Source organism: Neltuma alba, unplaced genomic scaffold (assembly GCF_004799145.2).
Source record: "Neltuma alba isolate B1F8T4 unplaced genomic scaffold, ASM479914v2 tig00010128_pilon, whole genome shotgun sequence".
NCBI classification, from domain to species: domain Eukaryota; kingdom Viridiplantae; phylum Streptophyta; class Magnoliopsida; order Fabales; family Fabaceae; genus Neltuma; species Neltuma alba.
In genome coordinates this window covers 790122-796121 of record NW_021635079.1, presented here as the reverse complement: position 1 = coordinate 796121, position 6000 = coordinate 790122, and positions in this window count along the sequence as shown.

Below are 6000 nucleotides of genomic sequence, written 5' to 3'. Positions count from 1 at the left end.
TTGTGAGGCTGTAACATCATCAATTCTCCTTGATTTCAAATTGCTAACTTGTCTATCATCTGCCCATTCAAATTGCTGAGTATTAGTGGCAATCTTTTCTACTAAAACCCAAGCTTCTTTAAGAGTTAAGTTTTGAATTGTTCCTTCGGCAACTGAATCAAGACTCCTTTTGTCATTGGGCATTAAACCGCTGTGAAAGTATTGAATTAATTGAGCTTCAGGTATTTGGTGATGTGGATATTTAGAGAGAAGCTCTTGAAATCTGCTCCAGTACTCATAAAAAGACTCATTCTCATATTGTTTGATGCTATAAATTTCTTTTCTGAGGGAGGCCGTTCTTGATGGTGGAAAATATTTTTCCCAAAAAATATTTCTCAGATTAGGCCAAGAGGTTAAGGCACGAGCATTGTGATGAGGCAGCATGAAGAACCATTCTTTAGCCTTCCCTTCAAGAGTGAAATGAAAAACTTGTCTGAAAACTTCATCCATATTAGTTCCCATGGGTTTCATAGAAGCACAAACCATAGACATGGTCTTGAGATGTTTGTAAGGATCCTCACCAAGTAAACTGTTAAACTTGGGTAAGTTAGCCAATAAGGGACTTTTCAATTCAAAATTAATATTGAAAGTAGGACAAGAAGAGAAAGGATCATAAGTGTCATTAGAAGCAGTGAGATCCTTAATAGTCCTATGCTCTCTATTATTTCTATTCATATTATCATCATTAGGCATGACATGTTCATTCCTATGACCATTATCATCTTGCCTATCCCTGTTTAGAGGATTACTAACTTGTTGACTAGGCTCTATACAAAATGATTGTCTACAAACTCACCAATTACAAAATCAAAATTAGAAGAAGTTGGGGAATTAGATTCAACAACAAGGAAGGGCTCAAGTGGCACAGATTGTTCAACCACCTTCTTAGCTTGTTTAGCCTCCTTCCTAATTTGCCTAAGTGTCTTATTTATTTCTGTATCCAATGGAAGTAATTGTTGATCCTTGGTCATGCAACTAGCTTGCAATGAAAATATAGAAACAGAACGGGACAACACAGAATATAAATCCCAGTTACGAATGTAGGCAATCGGACTATTCAATTCCCAGCAAGATCTAGTACCACTAATGCTACATAATCTGAAAATAAGTTGCTACCAGCAAGAGTTTAGTTAATTCTTAAAAAACCAAATCAACCTAAACAACTTGGCATCTTGTGTGATAGTTCCTCCTTTCTTAGAACACAGTCAAATTCAGCAAGGAATAGTACCAAGCTTCCAAATCAGAACTGAGTTTGTTGCTTCTAGTAAAAGCAAATTGTCAACAGTCTTAAACAGCTACCGAATGCAAGTTCACTTTGAAAGTAAGGAAGAATAGCAGGATTCAGCTCACCTCCACTGAATTGAGAAGAATTAAATACAAAAACCAACCAGTAGCTACAACAATTTTCAGGACTGGACTAGCTCAGTGTCAGCAATCATGAACGAATCCTCCTCAGTGAGAATTCAAACACAGTTCAATGTAATAAGAGAATTAACAATAATATTGAACCAAGAAGGATTGAATACTACTTAGATATTTATTTATTTAGGTGTATACTTTTTCTTTGATCTATCACTAGCTCAAAGGACTGCTTAGGAAACCTTAACAAGCAAGGCTCCCTAACAACGATGCCACTTGAAAAAGCATGTCGTAATGCCTATCAAAATTCTAAGCTAAAATACAGTAATGTAGGAACTAGCCTAGGTCATGTCTGAAGGAGCCTTTTTACTGTTAAGTTCCCTAACAGGTCCAATGAACCACAATTTAAAATTTTAAGAATTGTGAAGAGTGTTAAGGAAAAAGGCTAATTCTGTAGTTTCCTGACTTAAAAAGAACCAAAAAGATTTTTTATTTTTTATTTTAATTTCATTATGCATTCAGAAAGCAGTTGTAGATGAACGAAGAACTTTAAACACTGCAATGGCACTCGAGATAAATGGTTAGAATGTTCCCTTAGAGATGATCTGCACCTTCCTTGCCTATTTAATGGCAGGAGTTAGAATCTGAATAAAAGGGCTTGGCTTACAACTTGGAAGCCGCTCACTATGAGCACTCAACTCGAGAGAAATCACAGCAAGTAACAGAAGATTCGGTCCAGGAATAATAATCAGCAAATCAATTCATCTACTAATGACCAACTCAGTTCTATTTAAAACCAACTGAATTTATGCAAGAGCAACAAACCAACTCAAACAATGTTCAGATGCAAAATCAGTTATACAGAGGAAGTAAGCATTAACTCGAGCCTATGAATGATTCATCAATCAATATTCCTATCAATCTCAACGATTCAGATAGTAACAATCATCACAATTTTGAATTCTAACATTTAGTCTTACAACTCATCCAATAAAACACAAAAAACTCAACTCAAGTCAATATGAGAAGAAGAAACTCCCTTGCTCGAAGATCCAAGGCTCCGGTACATTCACATCTCTAAGAGAACCAGAAAGCTCAGCTACGCATGATCTAGATTTGGAAGAGGCTTCGTCTCATGGATGCAACAGCTATGGATGAGGAAGGAATCGAAAGGAAAAATGGAGAATCGAATCTTAGATGTGAAAACTGGTCAGAGAAAATTAGTTCTGAACTTGCCCAAGATCAGCGTCCCCTCCTTCCATTGCATCCGATCCGTTAAAAGCTCTTCTCCCTCCAACAATCCATAATAGAATCCCCCACTCTCTCATTCCCTTTAAATGTTGCGCTTCACTTAACCAGCAGGTCCTTTCTTTTGGGCTAGGCTCGAGCTCTATCACTATTCCTGGCCCAAAATCCGTCTAGCCAATTCTGCAAATCCAAAATATGCTCTATTTCCCATTTTCCCCTGTAATCAATTCAAATGTAACCCAAAAAATAATTCCCAACTGAAAATTCATTCAAAACACTAATAAAGTATCGTGTTAGATCAGATTCTCAACCCATATGCATTTACGATATTATTTAAACAATAATGCAAATATTATCTAATTAGCTCCCTAAAATAGACTAAAATACATATTTTAAACACATTGAAAAAATGGTTTATCATTAGCCATCCAAAGTCTAATTTTCACGTTCTTGGTGTCATTTTTTTTATTTTTTTTTCAAGTTCTATGCAATGAGATAATTTTTGGAGCCTAAAAAAAATTTGATTCTCAAAACACCCAGAATAAAAACTAAACCCCTAAAAAGAGGTTCTCATATATTATGAGTTTCATGCCTCCAAGTCTATGTTTTTGGCCTTTTCCATATGTTTTTAATGGTTTCCTAATTACTTTTACATATTATTGGCATGTAGTAATAGGAAACAAAGAAAGTATGAAAAATAAAAAATAAATGAACTCGTGTTCAAGTTTCATGGAGGCAGTAAAAACAACACACATGCACTTACTCACAAGTATAGTTTACAAATAATAATTATACTAGAAATAAAAGAGAGGATTTGCATAATATTTGAGAGCAAATCACATATGTGAGAACCGATTTGTAACCTTAAAAAAAAAAAAAACAAGAACACGAAAGTATAAACAAGGTAGGAAAAAAATATAGGCCACTGTGACTTTCGGGCATACCTAGAAGGCATATAAATATTTTCAGTAGCCATGTGTGATCCGATGACATAGATGGAGTCAAATTTTGGTTATATAACAAGTATACTTGTGAAGAGAGAATGGGGAGGGAGAAAAGTTGCAAAGACAAAAAAACTTCAATAAGGGAACTATCATGCACACCTACGTATGTATCATGCATGCTTCAGTATTCCCATTTAAAAACTGAATAAAAAACTATTCCCTCTAAAAGATAAAGAATATTTTACAAGTAGTAACCCTCAGTCTTTAGTTTATTATATTTTGGACCTTAAATCTTCTGGGCTTAAGCCTATCCACCAAGGGTGGATCAGGCTAAGTCCAAGAGCAATATAGAAAATCAAAATTCAAAAAATTTATTTATAAAAATGCCATTTGTCACAATTTTGACATTGTCCACACAATCATTATATTAGTGTAGAAAACTGGCTATAAAAAAAATATTTTGCAATTATTATCTTACTTCTGGGTGCTTGAAATTTGAAATTGAGTTCGAGTAAAATGTATCTGATTAGGAATTTTAAAACACAATATTTGACGGTTATTGGCTAAAATCGTCAAGTATTTTAAAAACATACTTGATGGTTTTAGCAAACAACTGTCAAATATTCCTATACGAATCAATACTTGACCGTTTTTTGATAAAATCGTCAAGTATTTTAGACAAAAACTTGACGGTTATTGGGAATAACCGTCAAGTATTATTTTGCTATTTAGCACCTCTTTTTATTTGACGGTTTTTTAAATAACCATCAAGTATTTGGCATTAAATATTTATAAATCTGTAGTAATGTTAGACTTAAATCAAATATGCCAACATGTTAACAAGTGAGAAAGTTTGGGTCTATTTTTCAGTCCCAAAAAAAAAAAACCTAAAGCGCTTCATATTATGTGCCTATATGGTGTAAAAATCAAGTGTGCTGTTATCTCTTAACCCTTTGGAAAGTTTCCATCAAAATATTAAAAATTGAATTGGTTAGCAAAAGGTTGAGGCATATATACTACAAGACAATGATTAGATTGCAGTCAAGCAAAAGTTAATTAAATTAATAGATGTTATTATTTATAATAAGAAAGTACAAAAATATAATGACAATATTAACAATTGATTTCAAAAGGAAAAGTTAATAATTATTTTCCTGAGTTAAAAAATTATAACAAAAACATAGTCTTTAGCTGGAATTAAAATTTTCCTGACCTTCATCTTCCATATTTTCCATTACTCATATTTCACATTTTAGTTCACAAATTTTTCAATTTTTTCAATAATCATTTTATATATTTTTCAGTAATTATCGAACGTAATTTACAAATATGCTTGACTTGACTGCGTCTCCCATACGAAACTCATAAGCGAGGTGGATTTCCATCTAAACTCTGCGTCTCCCTTTCTCTGCTATCACAAGTTTGGCCACAAAAAACAAATTACACATGCTTAACATGCTTAGGACCACTTTGTTTAATTGGAAAAAAAAAAGTGATTTTAGTTGGGAAAGTAAAGGAGAGTAAGAGGAAAACACTTTAGCAAAGGAAATTTAGAGATATGTTTGAGCTTATTTTAATAATTAAGTTGCCTGGATTTGCTTATCGATCGAAATGAGCTAAAAGTGAAAAATGGATTATTTTTTATACGTCCTCATTTTCAATTTACCTCAAATTGCTCCCAACGCGCCCTTTACCATCTCCTTTACTCCCCCAACTAAATCATTGTTTTTTTGGAAAAAAAATAATTAAACAAACTGGCCTAAAATCATGTATGCACAATCCCTCGTTATCAGTTAAGTTTAGATCATTACATCGTTTATTTATGAGTAAAATACACCACCTATCCTTCTGTTTTACCTCAATTACAGAAACCTCCCTTTTATTATGAAAACGTGTATAAACTTCTCCTAAAATCAAAATGTATGTTACACAAACCTCCATCCTATATTTAAGATTCTATTTCCATCCATCCAAACCGTTAGTTGACCGTTAAGTTTGATTTTTAAATTTTGACCAAAATGCCCTTTTTTAACATAATAATTATTTAAACATTTATATTTTTCAAAAAAATATATTTTATAAAATCAACAAATGGTTCTAATACATGTATTTTAAAACTTCTAATATGTTATAAAAATTATTAATTTGAATTTTTACAATATTTTGTAATTTTAATTTTTCATCACATTCATTAAACTATTGATTTTGATTTCTTTTAAAATGCTAAAACATATTTCAAATATATAGTTTTATTTTATCATAAAATACAAATGATATAAGTTTGAAATATTGTTTAAAATATGTACATTTTTAATTCAAAATTTTTAAACACATTTTTGTACAAAAATATATAAACAAATTTAGTCAAGAATATATTTACTAACAAAATTAATTAAATTTTTAATCAAAT